Below are 22,969 nucleotides of genomic sequence, written 5' to 3' on the forward strand. Positions count from 1 at the left end.
GAATTCTGGAAACATTTGATTATATTTCATGTAATATCTGAACTTTCTTAGATAACTTAAAAATAATAAAGTAGAAAGCTGTGTTACAGAACATATTCAAATAAGACAATATTTGGCTAAATAAAATTGCAGACTTCTTTTTCTAGTCATAATATATGTATTCATACATATATATGCATGCATATATGTATCTGTATATGTATGCATAGCTGCATATCAACACATAAATTTATACATGCACACATACATATGGGGGAGATGGTTGAATTTTGCTACCACTTATTTTTTCTCAAAATTTACTAACAAAACATAATACAAATAATACATTTAGAAAATTTAAGCACAAAAATATTGAAAGATACAATTGACAACAATTTTAGTTATTCATTGCTGCCGTAACAAATTAGCATAAGCAGTGATTTTTAAACAACATATTTTATTATTTTACAATTCTGTCATAAGTCATTTGAAAGGGCTAAAATCAAGGTGTCAGCTGGCCCAGTTCTTCAGAAGGCTTTATGGTCTAATTTATTTCCTTGCCTTTTCCAGATTATAGATGCTACCTGCATTCCCTGGCTCAAGTCCTCTTTCTCCAACTGCAAATCTAGATACATAACATCTTTTCTTTTTTCTGACCTCTGCCTCTGCTCTTCTCTCTCTCTCTCTCGCTCATCTCTCTCTTTGCCTCACTTCTCTGCTTCCATAATCAAATCACCTGTCATGTATGTGATCCTCCTACATATGTCTTATAAAGATCTTTGTGATTGCATTGGTCCCAGCTAGATAACCAAGGATACTATCCCCATCTCAAAATCCTTCACTTAACCACATCTTCAAAGCCTTTTTGCAATGTGTGGCAATGTATTTACAAGTTATTGGGATTAGGACATAAACATTTTTGTGGGGAGGCTGTTATTCAGTCTGCCATAGCTATATGACAGCTATTTCTAAGAAAAAAATAGTCATGCCAAATAGAAAATTAATTGTCAGTCCTATGGGGAAAAAAAAAAAAAAAACTTTCAAATGATTTTGCAAGAATTAAATGAAGTTCCTAAAAATGACGTATTTCTTACACAAAATCTTAATGTTAACCTGATGTCAATCTACTTAGAAAGATAGAAACCTTTATAATAGTATTTCTATATGTAGGCTAAATTACTAAAATAAATCAAAAATTAAGACATGAAATTAATTAAACTTAGGGGTAGAAAGTAAAATAAGTGAAACATCTGTAGAACCAAAGCAAGCTCAATAAAAATTCAAGTTGTTTTGTGGATATTAACAAAGTAGTTCCAAAATTTATATGGAAAGACAAAAAAACTCAGCCAAAAACAACATTAAAAGAAAATGACATCAGAAGACTGAGACTACTCAACTTTAAAACTTACTATAAAGCAATAGTAATCAAGACAGTGTGGTATTGGCAAAAGAACAGATAAATAATTAAAAAGAACCAAGTAGAAATTCTGGAGTTGAAAAACACAATTGACAGAGTAAAAAATGCATCAGAGTCTCTCTTCTATTTTTTTTTTTTTTTTTTTGAGACAGAGTCTTGCTCTGTCACCCAGGCTGGAGTGCAATGGAGCAATCTCGGCTCACTGCAAGCTCTGCCTCCCGGGTTCACACCATTCTCCTGCCTCAGCCTCCTGAGTAGCTAGGACTACAGGTGCATGCCACCACGCCCAGCTAATTTTTTGTATTTTTTAGTAGAGACGGGGTTTCACCGTGTCAGCCAGGATGGTCTTGATCTCCTGACCTCATGATCCACCCACCTCAGCCTCCCAAAGTGCTGGGATTACAGGCATGAGCCACTGCACCCAGCTCATCAGAATCTCTTAATAGTAGAATTGATCAAGCAGAAGAGAGAATTAGTGAGCTTGAAGACTCATTATTTATTTATTTTCAAATAGCCTAAAGACCATAATAACATTGAATATAAATGTACTAGACACTCCAATCAAAAGACATAGAGTGGCAGAAGACAGGCTGTTTGAAAATAAATCGTTAGAGGACACAAAATAAAAAAGACTAAAAAAGAATGAACCATGCCTATAGGGTCTAGAAAACAGCCTCAAAGGGCAAATCTGAGAGTTGTTGGCTTTAAAGAAGAAGTAGGGAAAAAGATAAGAGTAGAAAGTTTATTCAAAGGGATAATGACAAAGAACTTCCCAAGCCTAGATAAATATATCAATATCCAATATCCAAGTACAAGAAGGTTACAGAAAACAAAACAGATTTAATCCAAAGAAGATTGCCTCAAGGCATTTAATAATCAAACTCCCAAAAATCAAGGATAAGGAAAGGATCCTAAAAGCAGCAAGAGAAAAGAAAAAAATAATATACAATGGACGTCCAATACATTTGGCAGCAAATTTTTCAGTGAAAACTTTACAGGCCAGGAGAGAGTGGCAAGACATATTTGATGTGCTGAATGAAAAAAACCTTTTACCCTAGAAGAGTATACCTGGTTAAAATATCCCTCAAACATGAAGGGGAAATAAAGACTTTCCTAGACAAAAAAAAGCTGAGGGATTACATCAACACCAGACCTGTTCTACAAGAAATGCTAAAGAGAGTACTACGATCAGAAAGAAAGGTTTATTAATGAACAATAGGACATCCTGTGAAGAAAGGCCAGGCATGGTGGCTCACACCTGTAATCCCAGCACTTTGGGAAGCCAAGGTAGGTGGATCACTTGAGATCAGAAGTTTGAGACCACTAAAAATATAAAAATTAGCCAGGTGTGGTGGCACACACCTATAGTCCCAGCTACTTGGGAGGCTGAGACATGAGAATCAGCCTCTGGGAGGCTGGGAGATGGAGGTTACAGTGAGCCTAGATTGCACCACTGCACCCCAAGCTGGGAAACAGAGTAAGCTCCATCTCAAAAAAAAAAAAAAAAAAAAAGACATTATGTGAAGGTATAAAACTCACTGGAAATCAAGTTTACAGAAAAACACAGATTATTATAACACTATAATGGTGGTGTGTAAACTACTTTTAGCCTAGGTAGAAAGACTAAAAGATGAACCAATCAAAAGTAGTAACTGCAACTTTTCAAGACATACAGTACAATAATATATAAATAGAAATAACAAAATGCTAAAAAGCAGGAGGATGAAGTTAAAATATACAGTTGGTATTAGCTTTCTATTTGCTTGTCAGTTTGTTTATGCAAGCAGTGTTAAGTTGTTAACAGCTTAAAATAATGGGTTATAAGATAGCATTTGCAAGCTCCATGGTAACCTCAAATCAAAAAACATACAACGTATACACAAAAAATATAAAGCAGAAAATTAAATCATACCACCAGATAAAATCACCTTTACTAAATGGAAAACAGGAAGAAAGGAAATAAGTAAGAGAAGACCACAAAATTACCAGAAAACAAATAACAAAGTGGCAGCAGTGAGTTCTTACTTATCAATAATAACATTAAATGTAAATTGATTAAATGCTTCAATCAAAAGATGTAGAGTGGCTGAATGTATAAGGCAAAATCTAATGATCTGTTGCCTACAAGAAACATACTTCACCTATGAAGACACACACAGATTAAAAATAAACGAATGGAAAAATATATTCCTATTTCGTGCCAATGAAAACCAAAAAAGAGCAGAAATAGCTATACTTAAATCAGACAAAACAGATTTCAAGCCAAAAACTGTAGGAGAAATAAGGAGTCATTATATAATGATAAAGGGGTCAATTCAGCAAGATAATATAACAATTTGAATTACATATGCACCCAACATTGGAGAGCCCTGATAGCAAAGTAAATATTATTACAGCTAAATAAAGGTATAAACCCCAATGCAGTAATAGCTGGAGACTTCAATACCCAACTTTCAGCATTGGATAGATCTTCCAGAGAGAAAATCAACAAAGAAACATCAGACTTAATCTGCACCATAGACCAAATGGACCTAGTGAATATTATACAGAATATTTCATCCAATGGCTGCAGAATGTGCATTCTTCTCCTTAGTACATGGATCATTCACAAGGATAGACCATATGTTAGGTCACCAAACAAGTCTCAAAATATTCAAAATGCTGAAATACTCTCAAGCATCTTCTCTCACCACAATGGAATAAAACTAGAAATCAACAACCAAGATGAATTTTGGAAACTATACAACACATAAAAATTAAACAGTATGCCACTGAATGACCAGTAAGTCAATGAAAAAATTAATAAAACTAAAAAAATTTCTTGAAACAAATGATAATGGAAACCTGATATACCAAACCCTATCAGATACAGCAAAAGCAGTACTAAGAGGGAAGCTTATAGCTATGAGTGCGTACATCAAAAAATAAGAAAAACTTTGAATAAACAACCTAATGCTGCATCTTAAGGAACTAGGAAACCAATACCGAAACAAACCCAAAATTAGTAGAATAGAAATAATAACAATTAGTGCAGAGATAAATGAAACTGAAATGAATAAAACAATATAAACTATTAATAAAATAAAAAGCTGTTTTTTGAAAAGATAAAATTGACAAATCTTTAGCCAGAAGAGTTAAAACCCCAAAACTAAAATCAGAGATGAAACAATGAGGCATTACAACTGATATGACAGAAATTCAAAGGATTATCAGTGGCTAATTCGAGCAATTATATGCCAATAAATTGGAAAATCTAGAAGAAATGGTTAAATTCCTAGACACATACAACCTACCAACTTTGATCCATGAAGACATCCAAAACCTGAACAGTCCAAAAACAAGTAATGAGACTGAAGCTGTAATAAAATATCTCTCAGAGACAAAAAGCCGAGGTTCCAATGGCTTCACTGCTTAATTCTACCTAACATTTAAAGAAGATCTAATGCCTACCCTACTCAAATTATTCTATAAAATAGAGGAGGAGGGATTACTTCCAAACTCATTCCACAAGGCCGGTATAACCCTGATACCAAAACCATATAAAAAGAGACATTGAAAAAAATAAAAATACAGACCAGTATCACTGATGAATATATTGATGCAAAAGTCCTCAACAAAATATTATCAAACAATTCAGCAATACATTAAAAAGATCATTTATTATGACCAAGTGGGATTTATCACAGGGATGCAAGGATATTTCAACATACACAAATTAATCAATGTGATGCATCGTATCAAGAGAATGAAGGACAATATCCATATGATCATTTCAATTGATGTTGAAAAATCATTTGCTTGAATTCAGCATCATTTCATGATAAAAGCATTAAAAATTTTGGTATGAAAGAACATCCATCAACATAATAAAAGCTGTATGTGTTAGACTTTTAGCTGCTATCATATTGGATGAGGAAAGGTTGAAAGTCTTTCCTCTAAGATATGGAATGCAAGGATGCCCACTTTCACCACTGTTATTCAACATAGTACTGGAAGTCCTAGCTAAAGCAATTCAGGCAAGAGAAAGATATAAGGAGCATCCAAATTGGAAAAGAACAAGTCAAATTATCCTTGTTTGCAGATGATAAGATATTATACTTGGAAAAACCTAAAGACTTCACCAAAAAACTATTAGAACCAATAAACAAATTTGGTAAAGTTGCAGGATACAAAATCAATATACAAAAATCAGTAGCATTACTATATGCCAATAGCAAGCAATTTGAAAAAGAAATCAAGAAAGTAATCCCATCTACAACAGCTACGTACAAAATAAAATACCAGGGAATTAACCAAAGAAGGGAAGATGTCTACAATGAAAACTACAAAGTATTGATGCAAGAAATTGAAGAGGACACAGAAATAATGGAAAGATATTCATGTTCATGGATTGGAAGAATATTGTTAAAATGTCTATACTACCCAAAGCAATCTGCAGATTGAATGCAATCTTTCTGAAAATAATGGTGATACTCTTCACAGAAATAGAAGAAACAATTCTAAAATTTATGTGGAACCACAAAAGACCTAGAATATCCAAAGCTATCCTAAGCAAAAGAACAAAACTGGAGGAATCACATTATATGACTTAAAATTATACTATAGAGTTATAGTAACCAAAATAGTACAGTACTGGCATAAAAAAGACACATGGACCAGTGGAATAGAATAGAGGACCCAGAAATATATACATACATGTATTGTAAATTCATTTTTGACAAAGATGCCACAAACATACATTGAGGAAAGGACAGTCTATTCAATAAATGGTGCTGGACAAACTGGATATTCATTTGTAGAAGAATGAAACCAGACCTCTGTCTCTCACCATATACAAAAATCAAATCAAATTAAATTAAAAACTTAAATATAAGACCTCATACTATGAAACTACTAAAAGAAAACTGTGGGGAAATTCTCCCAGACATTTGACTGGGAAAAAATTTATTGAGTAATAACCCACAAGCACAGGCAACCAAAGCAAAAATGGACAGATGGGATCATATCAAGTTAAAAAGCTTCTGCACAGCAAAAGAAACAATCAACAAAGTGAAGAGGCAACCCATAGAATAGAAGAAAATACTTCCAAACTACCCATAATAAACAGAATATATAAAAAGCTCAAACAACTCTACAGGAAAAAAATTTAATAACCCAATTAAAAAAATGGTCAAAAGATGTGAATAGTTATTTCACAAAAGAAGACATACAAGTAGCAAACAGGTATATAAAAAGGTGCTCAACATCACTGGTCATCAGAGAAATGCAAATCAAAACTGCAATGAGATATCATCTCACACTAGTTAAAATGGCTTACATCCAAAAGACAATAAATAGCAAACACTGGTTTGGATGTGGAGAAAAGGGAACACTCGTACACTGTTTATGGGAATGTACATTAATACAACCATACGGAGAACAGTTTAGAGATTCCTCAAAATCTAAAAATAGAGCTGCTATGCAATCCAGGAATCCCACCCCTTGATATACACCCAAAAGAAAATAAATCAGTATATCAAAGAAATATGTGTACTCCCATGTTTACTGCAGCACTATTCACGATATTGAAGATTTGGAAGCAATCTAAGTTTCCATCTACAGATGAATGGATAAGGAAAGTGTGGCACATATACACAATGGAGTACTATTCAGGTACAAAAAAGAATGAGATCCTGTCATTTGCAACAACATAGATGGAACTGGAGGCCGTTACGTTAATTGAAATAAGCCAGGCACAGATAGACACATTTCACATGTTCTCACCGATTTATGGGAGCTAAAAATTAAAACAGTTGAACCCACAGAGCTAGAGAGTAGAATGATGGTTACCAGAGGCTAGGAAAGGTAGTGGGCAGGTCAGGGGAAATGGAAATGGGGAATGGGTGCAAAAAAATTAGAAAGGATAAATAAGACCTAGTATTTGCTAGCATGACATGGTGACTATAGTGAAAATAGTTTAATTGTACATATAAAAATAACTAAAAGTATAATTGGACTGTTCGTAACACAAGAGATAGGTGCTCGAGGTGATGAATATCCCATTTATTTTGATGTGATTATTACACATTGCATACGGTATCAAAATATCTCATGTAACCCATAAATATATACACCTTCTATGTACCTACAAAAATTAAAAATTAGTAACACAGGAAGCTTTGAGTAGTGCAGAAGTGAGAAGGTAAATGGAAACTGTGATTTATCTTCAATTTATCTGTGATCCTTAAACTGATATAAAGAAGAAAGTATCTTAATAAAAAACAAAACAAAATATGAAACATGTAGGCGGACTTAAATTTAATCAAAATTACAGGTTCCCAATTTTACATCTTTGTTCCTAACGGGTATGGACAGCAGTGTCTTGGCTTTCCAGTAGTAACTGCCAATGTATGTGATTAAATCCTCTCTCCATTCTGTGTGATATTCTCTAGTTAAGTATTTTACCTTTTGGAAATCTCTCAGTTTTATCTGCTAAACAAGACTCCTGCCCCTCATTAATGTTTTTATACATATTTATGTATTATTTGCCGTTCAACATTTTTGTCAAAGGGTCAATGTATGAAATATATGTAACATTGCGACTTAGTATTCACAAGCACACATGCATGCAACACTCGAATGAAACACAAGTCTGTCAACACAATGTTTAATCCTATTCTGATGCTTTCTGTTCTATTGTATCATAATCTTGTAGCTCTTATTCTATTTCTTACTGTGAAAATGCTGGTCCTAGAGGTACACTGAATTGATTTCAAAATCCACTGAAAGTCATGCCCAAGTATATAAAAACCATATTATATAAAAAGAGCATTAATTTTGAAAAGTTTACTGCCGAGATATTACAGTCATCCCTTGAGATCTATGGGGGATTTGTTCCAGGGTCCCCAGTGGATAACAAAATCTCTGTATGCTCAAGTCCCTTAAATAAAATGGCATAGTATTTGCATATAACCTGCACATTTCTTCCCATATACTTTAAATAATCTCTAATTTATTTATAATACCTAATGCACTGTTTACACATCACTGCGTAGATTTGACATAGTAATCAGCAAGCTATGAATTCAAGTTTTGCATAACCTCCTGGGATTTGTTTTCTGAATATGTTTGATTTGAGACTGGTTGAATACATGGAAGTATAACTCAGGGATATACAGGGCCAACTCTATTTCCATACCACTAATCTCATTCTCTAAATTAGAGTAAGTTTTCTTTAGAAACTCTTCTCTTGAATGAACCTAACAGTCTCATTCCCAAATCTCTCCTTAAACTTTCTGCACATTGGACACTGTTGACTTCATATTCTTTTTATTAATTTTTTTCCTTCTCATCCCATTGTAATTGTCATGTTTGATTGCTCTGCTTTAACTCTACCCAAAGCTTTCTGGCATTTTATGCTCTCATTTTTTTTTACATGGAGGCATAAACAATCATATCATCCATCCCTCTGTTACTTGAAATTCTAGCTCTTTTCCTTAAAGAGTCCATCTACATTCATAGTGCTAAATATCACACTAAAATTGTAGCTGTAAAATGTTTGATTCTTGCCCTAATGTTTCCTCGGAGTTTCATCTTCACATTCTACTTATTTGACATTTTCTTATTAATGACTATATGTAATTTCAAATTCTCCCTGTATTAAGTCAAATAAATTTCTTTGCCTCCAAACAAATGGTTTCATCTTACTTCCCTGTTTATCTACTATTATAAATCCTCAAGTTAGACATTGCTAAGTAAGTTGACTTTTTTCCTTCTCTTTTCTCCAAGTAACCAATCAAGACATTTAGTTAGCTGTTTTTCAGGATATTTCTCAATCAATTTTTTCCAATTCCCACTGCCACTTTCTTGCCTATTAACTCATTATTCTATGCCTGGATTGCTGAACTGGTTTTCTGAATAGTCTTCTGACTTTCAATTGTTTTCATTACTATTTGTAATTCAGACAGTATCTAGACCAATCTCTAATAACAGATTAGTCTAGCAAGCTTCTTAAATGTATCAGTGGTCCATTGCTAAGATAGTCTTAGAATTGAACTGAATCAAACCTTTCACAAATATTTCAAATGCATTCTTAAAGCCATCATGAAATGTATATTTTTATTCTGAAATGTTCACCCTATTCTTGAAAAACTACAAATATGAAAAAAAATTAAGTGTTTTAAACCAAATTTAAATTCAGATTTTCTATTTTTATTTTCTCATATTTAGGTTTTCTTTTTCAATCAACAGACATGTTTTCCCTCCTAGTTTAGTTCACCAGATTTCATTATTCCTTTTAGACTATGTTGCAAGCATTATTATCAACATGTCTTCTCACTCTAAATGCAAATCGACATACCTTACATTTAAGATGAATTATTTGTTTACACTTGTACTTCTGTATTCTAATTTTGCCACCTTAATTAATCTGAAATTACTGACTAAGGAGTTGATTTGAATTTTTTCATGTCAGATAAGCAATTTGGTGAACATGAGTAGGTTAACAAATATTTAAAATGCAAACATAACCAATTTTAAAAATCAAAATTATATTGTTTATAAATGGATAGCAAAACTAAAAATTGTGTAGCTAAGCAACACATGTTTAAGTAAAGATCATGATATTCTATGGACTTCATACAGAAATTGCCATGAACATTTTATGTACTTGAGCAGTTTCTTTTTTAAATGATGAGAAACTTCTTTTGGAAGTTAACCTTTAAGAAACTGCATTGAATATAGCTAAATGAGAATGTATTGTAACTTATCATAAATGGCGTTACTTCATAAGACAACATACTGCTGATATAGTTTGGTTATTTTTCCCCTCCAAATCTCCTGTTGAAATTTGTTCCCCCTAGCCTGGGCAACAAAGTGAGACTGACTCTACAAAAAAAAAAAAAAAAAAATACAAAAACTTAGCCAGGCATGGTGGCACGAGCCTGTAGTCCCAGCTACTCTGGAGGCTGAGCTGGGAGGATCACTTGAGCCCCTGGAGGCCAAGGCTGCAGTGATCTCTGATCTCACCATTGCATTCCAGCCTGGGTGACAGAGGAAGACTGTCTCAAACAAACAAAAAAAGAAATTAAAGATTTTCCTAAATGTAAAATTGATAATGCTCATTGTAGAAAGTTTGCAAAACAAAAGAATTTTTTAAATTAAAACTAGGCTACAATCATAGCACCCGTAGGTGATCACTGTTAACTTTCTGATGTGTTTTCTTTCAGATATATAGTTATTCAAGTTAATAAACTTGGAATGTTGTAAAAAAAAAAAAAAAAAGAAAAAGAAATTTGGTCCTCGGTCTTGGAGGTGGAGCCTAAAGGGAGGTATTTTGGCCATGGAGGGAGAGCCCTAATGAATGGCTTGGTGCCATCCTCATGATATTGACTGAGTTCTTACTCTATTAGTTCACAATGGAACTGGTTATTTTAAAAACCTGGCACCTCTTACCTCTTTCTCCTCCCTCCTCTCTTGCCATGTGATAGCTGCCCCCCTTCTCCTTCTGCCATGAGTGGATGCTTCTTGAAGCCCTCATCAGAAGCAGACGCTGGTGCTGTGATTCTTGAAAAGCCTGCAGAGCCCTGAGCCAAATAAACTTATTTTCTTTATAAATTACCCAACCTTGGATATTTCTTTATAGTAATGCAAACAAAGGCAGCTGCCCAGAAATGTCATTTCTGAAAAATAAAAATTGGCCTTATCAAATATTTAAGAAATAATACGTCTTTACAGCAATGAAATTCATTTAAGCTTCATGGTTTTGTAGTACCAAATGTGGGATAAGATAAATGCATTAAGATAAAGGCAAATACATTTATCTTAATGATATTTAAATAGGGAAATAATTTCATAAACCTATAATTACTTGATAAATATATGGATTATTATCATTAAATATAATTTTGCAGGGAACCAAAATAATCTAAGTAAAATATAACCCTTATATCCTCTCACTTACATTCTAACAAGAGCTAAATTTTCAGTGGGATGGCTTAGTTCAGGGATGGCATAGAACAAACAGTGGAGATCAACTACATAGGAGAGAAGTAGACTAGGTAAGTTTCTTGTAGAGAGGAATAACAGTTGGAGGCAACCAGACAGCATCAGGGAGCTCCAGGTTGAGAAACAGGTAGAGATTTTATTTAAGTGAGTATTGCATAGAGAAGGAGACCTGCTGAAAGACAGTGTTTCCTTAATGAAATGCCAGAAGGGCAAAAGAGATCCAGGCACCAGGATTATCTTTAAGAGTGACAGCATGACTGAACCCTGAAAAAGAAACTCAGTAGGAAGAAAAGATCTAGAATGGAGCATGAGGATCAATAGTTTCTTATTGCCAGCCGTGTGCTAAACATTGGCCTAAGTATTTTGAAAAAGTCATTTCAGTTAGTTAAAAATGCAAGGATTTATGTTTTTATAGTATTTAAAACTAAAATATAATAATTAAAGTTCACACAGAAAAATGATAGTGTGAATATGTTCTTTTTCTTGTTTCCCCTCTGTTCACCGCCAGCAGGTGTGACCAAGCTGTCACTGCAGCAACCCAAAGCTCTCCAGGACTGAGGCTGTGGGCTCCTTGGATGTCTCTCAGCAGAGCCTCTTTCTTCCTTCCATTTTCCTTCAATTTTTCCTGCCTTGTAAATAAACAACAGAGGGGCGGTGGAGCGCATGCCACTTCCCAGTTGCAATTCCTCCTTTAACTTGTGCACCTTATTACTGGCCACCAGCCGAGCCTCTGCTGTCGGGGTAGCTGCCCATAACAGGAGCGAGTCTGTCTCCACCACTAAGCACCCGGCTTCCTTTCTGATCGTTTACAATTTTATACCCTCTATCAGGCTAGATAGAGGGATTCTGGAGCTTTTGGGGTATCTCAGTACTCCGGGGCAGTCTGCAAGCAACAAGCAAGTGGGCAGCAGAGCTCCATATAGACTCCTGAGGCCATCCCTGGATCTCCCTGTCAGTTTCTTTTTCCCAGCCCATTTCCCTGGAATCCTGCTGCCCACGGCGATTGCTTCATCCCATAGACTGTGCAGCGGGAGTGCACAAAACTAAAACTCAGAAGCAGAGAAATTCTCACAAGGGAGTGTCCTAAACAGAACTGAGATGGGGCGGTTGGGATTCCAAAGAAAGAAGCACTAAACGCCAGGGTGATCAGTCCAAACAAAGCATTTATTAGAAGCACTCATGTGGAGAGTGGCTGCAGCAATGCTCGTGACAGACAGCGGGAAAAAAAAGATGTTCTCCCTAGGTACGTCCACAGTAAGGGGGGTCACAGTATGGAGTTTACATGTGGGCTTAAGGAATTTGGCTCAGGGATGGGGCCAGTTTCTCTCTACTAAGCCTAGATATCTTTATTAGTGCTTGAAGATGTTTAAGGCTGCTGTAAAAAACCTGCAGCTGGCTAGGTCACAGAGTAGTTATGACACTGACTCTCCATCAGGACACAGAAAGAAAGTGGAGGGATCTGGGAGACCTTATATCTTCATAACCATTCGCCTCTTAAATTAAGGCATGAGATTTATTGCCAGAGACAGTAGAGGGTCTCTGTATCAAGGCATTATATACTCTATGGCAGACAATTTTTATTTTTTATTTTATTTATTTATTTATTTTTGAGATGGAGTCTCACTCTGTTGCTCAGACTGGAGTGCAATGGCACGTTCTCAGCTCACTGCTGCCTCTCCCTCCCGGGTTCAAGTAATTCTCGTACTTCAGCCTCCCGGGGAGCTGGTATTATAGGTGGGTGCCACCACGCCTGGCTAATTTTTGTATTTTTAGTAGAGAAGGGATTGTGCCATGTTGGCCAGACTACTCTAAAACTCCTGACCACAAGTCATCTGCCCGCCTCAGCCTCTCAAAGTACTGGGATTACAGACTTGAGCCACCATGCCCCGCCAATGGCAGACAATTCTTTTGAGTTCTATCTATAGCAGTGCTGCTCAATAAGACTTTCTACAGTTGTGTAAACTTTAATTTTAAGTATTTCTAATTTAGTCACCTTTGGCTACTGGTCACTGTATTGGAGGGCACAGCATCGTATACAGAAGGTTTTCCTGTTCACTGTTAAAGTTTAGACATGAAATAGATATCATGAAAAAGGTTAATATGACATTGAGGAAGCAAAAGGAAAACTTACTAATTCTGAAACTAGAGACATATTGATGGAAGAAGAAAATACATCTCCCTCACTAGATTTGATCTAAAGAGGGATGTATATTACATAAGTATGGGAAGCTTTGTATAGAAATCCTTTGTACCCCAAATCTAATAAGTATACCTTTGATGTCGTCCTCAGATCATATGTGGTAGAACTATAGCAAAATAATATTATTAGGAATATTTGGTCCCTGTGATTTCCCTCAGATATTTTAATATGGTCATTTGGAAAGCATATATCTTGAAAGTCTCAGACAGGACTAGGCTTAACATGTGGGGTGACGTAAATTGTTAGTGTTGGCTCGACGTGCTTCACCTAGGTGAAGATTTCTGATGAGGGACACTACTGATACTTTGGGCTGGACATTATTTATTTTATGGAACTGCCCCTGTGCATGAATGTTATTTAACACCATATTTTTAGGGACTAAATTCATATGTATGAATGTATATATATGAATATACCAACGTTCTGTTCAATCCAGAAAAAAACTAGGTAAGAAATTATCAACTTTGGCATCAAGTGCCAGCACATTGCCCAGAAACAAAGATGTACCAGAGGACACAGTCAGCTACCACCACAAGTTAATTTAGCCTACCTACATTTAGACCCTCTACTCTCATATACCAATAAACAGTATTTTAGAAAGATGGAGCGAGTAGATGGAAATAATAACAAAGAATTTTTTCCCTTGACAACACAGAGCATTTTCTCGATTTAAACATAAAGAACTAAAACCTCATATTTCTACTACCCAGCATGTAAGAGCTCATGAATAAGATAAAATTAGTTATTTTATTATCTATATAATCTAGATCAGATGCCAGCAAACTATAGCTTGAGTGTCATATCTGGCCCACTGCCTATTTGTGTAAATAAAGCTTTATTGAAACACAACCCAAATCATTTGTTCATATATTATGTATAGCTGCATTTGTGCTATAAAAGCAGAGTTAAGCAGTTGAAAAAGGGACTGTAGAGCCCACAAAAATCTAAAATATTTATCATCTGGCCTTTTGCAGAAAAATTAAATTATACTGCATAACAACTAGCCCACAAATATCAGTAGCTTAATGCAATACGACTCTACATCTTGCTAATGCTTCATGTCCATTACAGATTGATGGGATTTATGTTCCAAACCACTGATCAAAAATCTAAGCTGATGGAGCTCAAGCCTCACTGTATATAACCCATGATCATCTTGAATGACACAATAGAGAAAGAAAGAGCTGGAGGGTTGCATAATGAGTCTTCAATATTTCTGGTTAGAAATGACAATAATGCACTTTCATTCACAATCCATTCCCCAGAACTAAACTCAGAATCTGCCTAACTAAAAACGGAATAGGAAATGTTGAAGTGCTTATGAATATTCAGTGAATAGTAAATGGCTCTGTAAAAGTTATAAAGAAAAAAAAAATTGAAGCTATATTTTTCTACTCCTCTATTTGATATGGAATAAATTTCAGTCCTGACTGCATGTCATATTCTCTCTGAGATATTTTTCAACTTTATTGTATTAGATTTTTATATCTTTTTAAATTGGAAGTTTATTTATGTTTTACATATTTTATATAAATTATATATACCTAAGACAGGCTACATATTTATGAACCAGATATGTAGATATATAATAGATATTTGTATATATGTATGTATGTGAATGTATAAAAATTTTTTGTTGAGACACCTCAGCTGGAGTGGAGTAGCAATCATGTCTCATTGAAGGCAAGACCTTCTAGGCTCAAACTATCCTCTGGCCTCAGCCTGCTGAGTAGCTGGAACTATAGGTATGTGCCAGCATACCCAGCAAATTTTTATTTTATTTTACTTTTTGTAGAAACAAGGATGCAGATATACTACTTTCTTGACTTTTGTGTTCTTAAAACACTTTTTACTTTGTTAGTTATTTCTATGAATAACATCTTCTGAGTCAGAGATGGCTATTCTAGGTTTCCAGGATTATTTCAATATTTCCTGTCTTTTCATGCAAATTTCAATTAAAAAAAAAAAGTCAGATCTCAAACTCGCATTCTAATCTGGATGCCCCAATGTCTTTGTGCAGACCTAGCTTTGCTGGAATCATTTATTAACATTTGGTAAAACAGCTGGGCCTTTGTTTTGAAACCATCTTCTTCCTTGTCTAGAGCTTCCCAAGTTCTTTTGATTTTCCTCTTCTCTCTCCATTCCTTCATAGACATTATCTTATTATGTCTTAAGGTAATTGGTCACTTCCTTTCCAACTACTGTGAACCCTGAATATCTGAGAGAGGTCTCAGTTAAGTTAGAAAGTTTATTTTACCAAGGTTGAGGATGTGTGCCCATGACATAGCCTCAGGAGGTCCTCATGAAATGTGCCTAAAGTGATCAGAGCACAGCTTGGTTTTACACATTTTAGGGAGACAAGAGACATCAATCAACATATATAAGATGAACATTGGTTTGGTCCAGAAAGGCAGGACAACTTGAAGCAAAGATGGGACAACTTGAAGTAGGGAGGAGGCTTTCAGGTCATTGATAAGATAAGATTTGTCAGATAAGAGACAAATGGTTGCATTCTTTTGAGTTTCTGATTAGACTCTCCGAAGGAGGCAACCAGATATGCATTTATCTTAGTGATAAGCGGGGTGACTTTGAATAGAATGGGAGGCAGATTTGTCCTGAGCAATTCCCAGCTTGACTTTTCCTTTTAACTTAGTGATTTTGGGGCCCCAAGATTTATTTTCCTTTCACAGTTTCCCCCTTTACTTTTAAAAAATTTTTTGGAGAAAGCATTTTAGAAGAAAATGAGTCTCTTGTCTCAGGTTTCATCTGATCTCTAATGGCTAGGACAGTTAATTCATAGATAAGTGGGTCCTGATTTATTAGGAAAGGTCATTTTTAGCAGATTATGAAATCTCATGTCCTATGAAGAGAAAATAGGAGGAAGAAGGGAGGAAAACAACAACAACCAAAAGAACATTCCTGGAAAATCAATATAGGCCACATTACTCTGAAGTCCATAAATCATTAGGCTTCAGGTATGAAAGTGTCTTGTGTATGTAAATAGGTTGCTGTTACTTTCTTCTGAAGTTTAACTTGTCTAGTGTCGGTTCACAGGGCTTTACAAAAGCACAGCTTAGCTTTCAGTGACTCCAAATTAGCAAAAACGTGAGAAAAAAGAAGAAAAGTAATAAAAACATTATTTTGAAGATTTGTAGCCAAGAAAAATTAGAATTCAGGCCAAACTGTAGAAAATAATAAAAATTGAAAAACATTAGGCAAGACAAGACTCTAACAACAGGTGTACTATAGGTATTTGGAACATAATTTTTCTGTCTCCAGTTTCCCATTTTCCCTAAAGACAAATCATGCTAGGACTGATCTGCTTTATTATACTTGGCTTCATTATTTATATACATGTATCAAGAATAATTATTTATTTACACAGGCTTTTAAATTGGCTTTGATGGAACTTGGTTTTATAGAAGGAATCTCAGGTAAGGCTTTCTTAAAGCCAAGCCAAATGATAGATTTATACCATTAAATACCTATGAGTTGGATGAGACTTGGGGCTCCTGGGCCTGTCAGAAAGTGACATTTTTACTTACCACAGGTCAGGAACCCTTTACTGGGACTGTATAGACAAGGGATGAGTCCAGCTTTCCAAAGAGGCTTTTATTGGCACAAGTCAAGTTTGATACCATAAAGGAAAGCACACCATTCCAGTCAAAGCCTCGGTAAGATAACCAGTTTTTCCAATTGTGTACTGTGGCAAATAAAAACAAATTGCGTACTGTGGCAAATAACAAGTATTTGCACTTATGCAAATAAATGTATTGCCATAAATTAAGAATAGTCACCAATAGTTTCCCAATTCTGGAGAAATTAGGTAGACAGAAACGAGTATGTTCTACATTTTGTTCATAAGAGTATACTAAATTTTTAAAAGCTGTTAATAGCTCTAAAGAAAAGTTTCCTTGACTTTGAAAAAACAAAACAAGGGATCAGCAATATTGTAAGCAAAATGACATAAAGATTTCTTCAGTCATCTATTAGTTCAGTCATATAGTTAATTCCTGTTCTGCTTGATACTCATGAAAATTTGAGCTCTCCATGAGTCCTGAAAGTTGTTCTCCTATTCTGATGTCACAGCCTCCAAAGTTATCATAAAACTTGTATTTAAGAGCACCTGTTAGAGTTTTATAGCTGACTATAAATCCTCTAAAGAGGACCAAAATAAGACAGTGATTGTCTGTGGGTGACAAAAAGTTTTAGGGCAGCTGTAGTCAAAGACACAACTGGCAAATAAATTTGTTACTTCTGTGGCAAACAATAATTTAATATAAGAATTGTAATTATTACTGACAATGTACACTAAGTCATATCAGAATTATAGGAGTTTCCCATAATTTTAAAATACATACCCAATAACATATTTATATAAACAGCCCAAAGACAACCAAACATCATATTATATTTGGCAATGTTTCTTATATAACTTTAATATCAAATAAGCCAAATTATGTCATTTTTTTAACTTTAGGGAACCTAGTATCTAAAAGGATTAATTAGGAAAGAAAATGACATAATTTATAATTTCATTTGGAAAGTTTGTCAAATATCAAAAGTTAAAAACACCTGATATCACATGTCATTATAAAACAAGTCATTCACTTGACCAGAGTGATAACTCAAGAATTAATTAAAAAGGTAAAATCCTTCATTCTTTGAGAGAGGAGACTTAATTTTCCAAAAAAATAAGCATTAATAAAACAGCATGAAATTAATTAATTTTATTTTTCAAAAATTTATAATCTATAAAATATTAATTTTGACCATAAGATATAACTTCCATAACCTTTTATAACCTTTAATACCTTTATTTTTTATCAATTTTTTTTTTAGACCAAGCCTCGCTCTGTTGCCCAGGCTGGAATGCAGTGGTGTGATCTCAGCTCACTGCAACTTTCACCTTCCAGGTTTCAGCGAGTAGCTGCCTCAGCCTCCCGAGTAGCTGGGACTACAGGTGCCTGCCACCATGAATGGCTAATTTTTGTATTTTTAGTAGAAACAGTTTTTCACCACGTTTGCCAGGCTGGTCTTCAACTTCCAACCTCAGATAATCTGCCAGCCTCTGCCTCCGAAAGTACTGGAATTACAGGCATGAGCCACTGTGCCTGGCCCTTTAATACCTTTATTAAGGAGTTGGTTAATGTTTCAAAAAAAATCTTGTTAATCTGACAGTGAGGCCCATATCCTGGCCTTGCATGAGTGTCCTGTTGAGTTTAATGATGAGTTTATAGAGAAACTGAACTTGTTTTATCTTTTAAAATTGGCCCTTACAGTCTCACATGCCCACCTCTTCCATGATAGTCCCTGGGCCTTGAGTAGTTGCATAGCTTTAATTCCTGGCCCTGTGTCTTAGGAATGCAGTTTATTTTTATTGGGATCTCCTACCGGGTCTGAAGATGAGGCTTTAATTGCTATCAGTGTTTAAGATTTATTAGGACTTGGCATCCTTTTTCCACCCAGGAGTTAAAGCCCTGTAACTCAAAGTCACAGGGACTTTAAAAGCACGTACAGAAAGATACATGAATGTAATAACCTTAATATTTTTTAAAAATTTTAATCTCAGTTTTTTTCCTAAGCAAACTAAAACTTAATAATAATGGCATGGGAATTGTTTCAATAAACCATAAAATCTGTTAGACCAGTTACCAAAGCCAAAAGAAAAGACCTTCTTCATTGCACAATATATTAGGTCAGAAGAAAACATTTCCTTTAGACCTTTAAGAAAACATTGTTAGCATTAAGCCACAACAAATAGAACTCGAGGAAAAAACTTATATGAGCTAACAATAAGTTGAAGGAGAGCATTACTATTTTGAGCTGTTTAAAAGGGGAGAGAAAACCAAAACCAGTGAGATGCAATAAAAGTTGAACTTTGGGTTAAAAAAGTTGAAAATATCTTATAAATTATTAAAAGTAAATCAATCCTTTTAAAAAGTCATTGTTCTAACCAATTATTTAGTGTATATACATATATATTTTTTACATCAAGCCCAATCTTTAGAAAGACCATTATAATTTTCCTTTAATAATAGACAACTTGATCATATAAAAGGGTTTTTTTTTTTGTTTGTTTGTTTGTTTTTGTTTTTTTTGTCTAAATCCTCTTACTGTGACTTACACAGACCATTCATGATATGCTTCAACTTTCTGGTTTGTCCTGAACATCCCTCTTTCTTAAATAACCAGTCATTTTATTCTAGGACTAAATTTACCACACAAGCTTCTTCTTTTATATAAAATTATTTGTCTTTAAACTTTCTTAACAAAAAATTAGCCTCTATTTATTATTATAATTTTCTTTACATATCTCTTATTTCCCGATTCCTTTTACCTTGTTTAATACATAACCTTTAAATATGTTTTGAATTAGACCAAAATTGTTCACCTTTTTAAAAAGGACACACTTATTTTTAGAATGAATGTCTTTCTACAAATAGACTTTTATTAAAAAAAATACCCAAATATTGAAATTTTTGTTCAATTTAATATATCTTATGATTCTAAATTATGATGAGTTCGACTACAAGTATTTATCCCATTATATTTACCCGATTATTTTATTTTAATCATTTACCTAGATTATTTATGAAAATTACAGTAGTCATCATTTAAAGTTATGGAAACACCATTGCAAAATTATAACTGAGACGGTTAAAAATATCTGGTCTAACTGACTCCATGTTGCTTTTAACCTCCAAGATGTTCTTGTTTTTCCATAGGTGTAGGCAGAGCTAACTTTGGGAGGAACTTAGTTTATAGTTTAGCTTTGAAAAAACTATGATAACCTTCCTTTTCCAAAACAAACCTTACTGCTTGTAGACTAGACTGCCTAAAGAGACAAGATTAAAAGTTATGGTAATTTTGCAAAATTCAAGAGGTAGCTATTCTCATTAAACCAATATCAATGTCTTATTTATTAAAAAATTACAGAAACAAATATTATTCGTTTGGGGCTTGGTTTACAGTTTTGTAACCCTTATGCCAAATTTTAACACCTTATAGCATTTTATAGGGATAAGTATGAAATTGCCCGATTGATAAATGCAAACAAAAATGTATTCTGGCAATTCTTAAGACATTTTTAATATTATTGTACTTTACTAATAATTTTAAAGCTAGCTTACTTGTTAAGTATTTTACTTGTTATGTAAACTTGAAAAAGCATTTGACTAGTCTTTTCTTTCTTCCTGATAAACTATTTGATTCTAGCACTTTTGTTTTCTTAAGCCAATTAATTAGAGCTCTTTTATATATTTTAAGTAGTGAAACATTGTGTACCCAACACATAAATAAATAGACATATTAGGCATGCAGATAGAAGTAAATCTTAAAGATTTGCTTTCCATTTTAAACTTTCAGAATTCATGATAACCTGTTTAAATAGGTAACCTGTATCAATTCTTGATAACCTTAGGCAGTTGTCAGCTAAATAGTCTTAAGTTTGCATATTAAAAGAAATAAGTCAGGTGAACGTAAGATAGCAAAATTTACATCACAAATTATAGAGAGAAAAACTTTGGTATGCTAGAGGGAAATTAAAATGGATTTAATTGCCAATTAAACTTGAAATTATAAAGTCTTTCTAAATATAAACACATACACACACACACACACACACACACACACACACACACACACACACACACACAGATCCTACAGCTTTTACTTCAGAACTTTAGCCATGAGATAAATACAAATTTACTGACAGAAAACCTGTTGGATCCAAAATGTGGTTTTCAACTTAATAGAAAAATAACGCCAGATTTAAAGGAGGCAGAAAAGAAGATAGAGAAAAAAAGAGAACTTACGAACTGCAGAGTTTGCAGGTTGACCTTAGGCCTCTTTCTCCGTAATGTAAATGTGCACCAAGACCATATTACTTCCATTTTACATAAACTTTGGAAGTAGAGGTGTCATAAAACCTACAGAGTGCTTGAAAGGGGATCATTCTCCATGTTTTCTCCTCATTCTTAGATTATTTGTTTCCCACATTTTTATTTCTTAAAGGGAGGAACTGAGCATGGCCTAGGGTTTTTATGTGGTGGATCAGTGTTTGCTGCTTGTGGGCAGGTCTCCACAATGTGTTACCACTGAGTTGTTTCTACCCTCTTATGTGTCTCAGTTTCTCTGTCCAGAGGTCTGTGCTCTGAGAGGGTTGAAAACACCAGGTGATCATCTCTTAGATATGTTTCCCGAAGGAGCCTTTTTTAAAAAAATTAATTTTAGTTGGGGATTTCCCTGTGGGGCCACTGCACATCATGGAGGGTCAACCCTCCCGAGACACTCCCATGAGGCCCCTGGCCACCTAGGGGTGCCTATTGTCTGGGTGGAGCAAAGTGCCCTTTCTCTTTGGAGATGAGAAAACTCAGTCTCTCATTTACCTATGAAAACAACAGTTCAGTTCCTCATGGAAATGCACACAGACAAGCCCAGTCACAGTACGAGGTCATCTGTGAATACCCCCAAGGCCAAAGAAGTCAGGTAATGCAATACAGGAAAATAGAGCTTTAGACCTAAGAAGAATCTGCCCACGACACTTGAAACTCCACAAAGAAAACAGAACACCCCAAAAGGGGTGAGTGGTGCCTTTGTTTTGAATTCTTTAAAGGGGTTGAAGTCATCAGAAACCTTCTCTAGACTTTTGGTACTACAGATGGCAAAAGATGGCACATTGACATGACCAATATAACTCCCTCTTTATTGCCTGCTCCTCTGCTCCTTACGTGAATGGTTATGCTCTCATGCTCTATGCTGTTCTCTCTGGCCTAAATATACTCATAATCTGTTCTACCTACCTAATGCCTATTTGTCACACAAGACTGATCTTGGATGACACTTCTTTTGTTAAATGTTTGTGACTAATTTCCATAAGAGTCATTATATATATCTATTAAAGCATGCATCATACTACATTTCAAATAGTATTTTGCAAATGTTTTCTATAACAAAACTATCAATTCTTTAGGGTATTAATTTTGTTGGGTCCCCAATGTCAGGCATAGTGTCTGACACAGAGATATTCTACAATTTATTTAAATAAAAAAGATAATAATTGAGTTTATATAAGGAATGAGTGATGACATAAGTTTTCCATAAAGTAATTTTTGATAGACATATGATGAATGTAGGAATTAAGGAAAAATCAGAAAATGAAAATATTTGTTGAAACTAAATCTCTTCTAAGTTGCAATTCTACACATAGCTCCTCTGCATGAGTAACTTAAATACATAAGTATGATTTGTTTTGTATCTAAAATGTAGTTTTTCTAATTTGCATATCATTATTATATAGTTCATATGTTTTAATAGTTTGTGATACAAATCTAATATTTAGTAGCCATAATGCTAATCAAATATAATAATGTCAGTAATTTAAAACT

This window comes from Hylobates moloch, unplaced genomic scaffold, assembly GCF_009828535.3.
Source record: "Hylobates moloch isolate HMO894 unplaced genomic scaffold, HMol_V3 SCAFFOLD_3, whole genome shotgun sequence".
In the NCBI taxonomy this organism is placed as follows: domain Eukaryota; kingdom Metazoa; phylum Chordata; class Mammalia; order Primates; family Hylobatidae; genus Hylobates; species Hylobates moloch.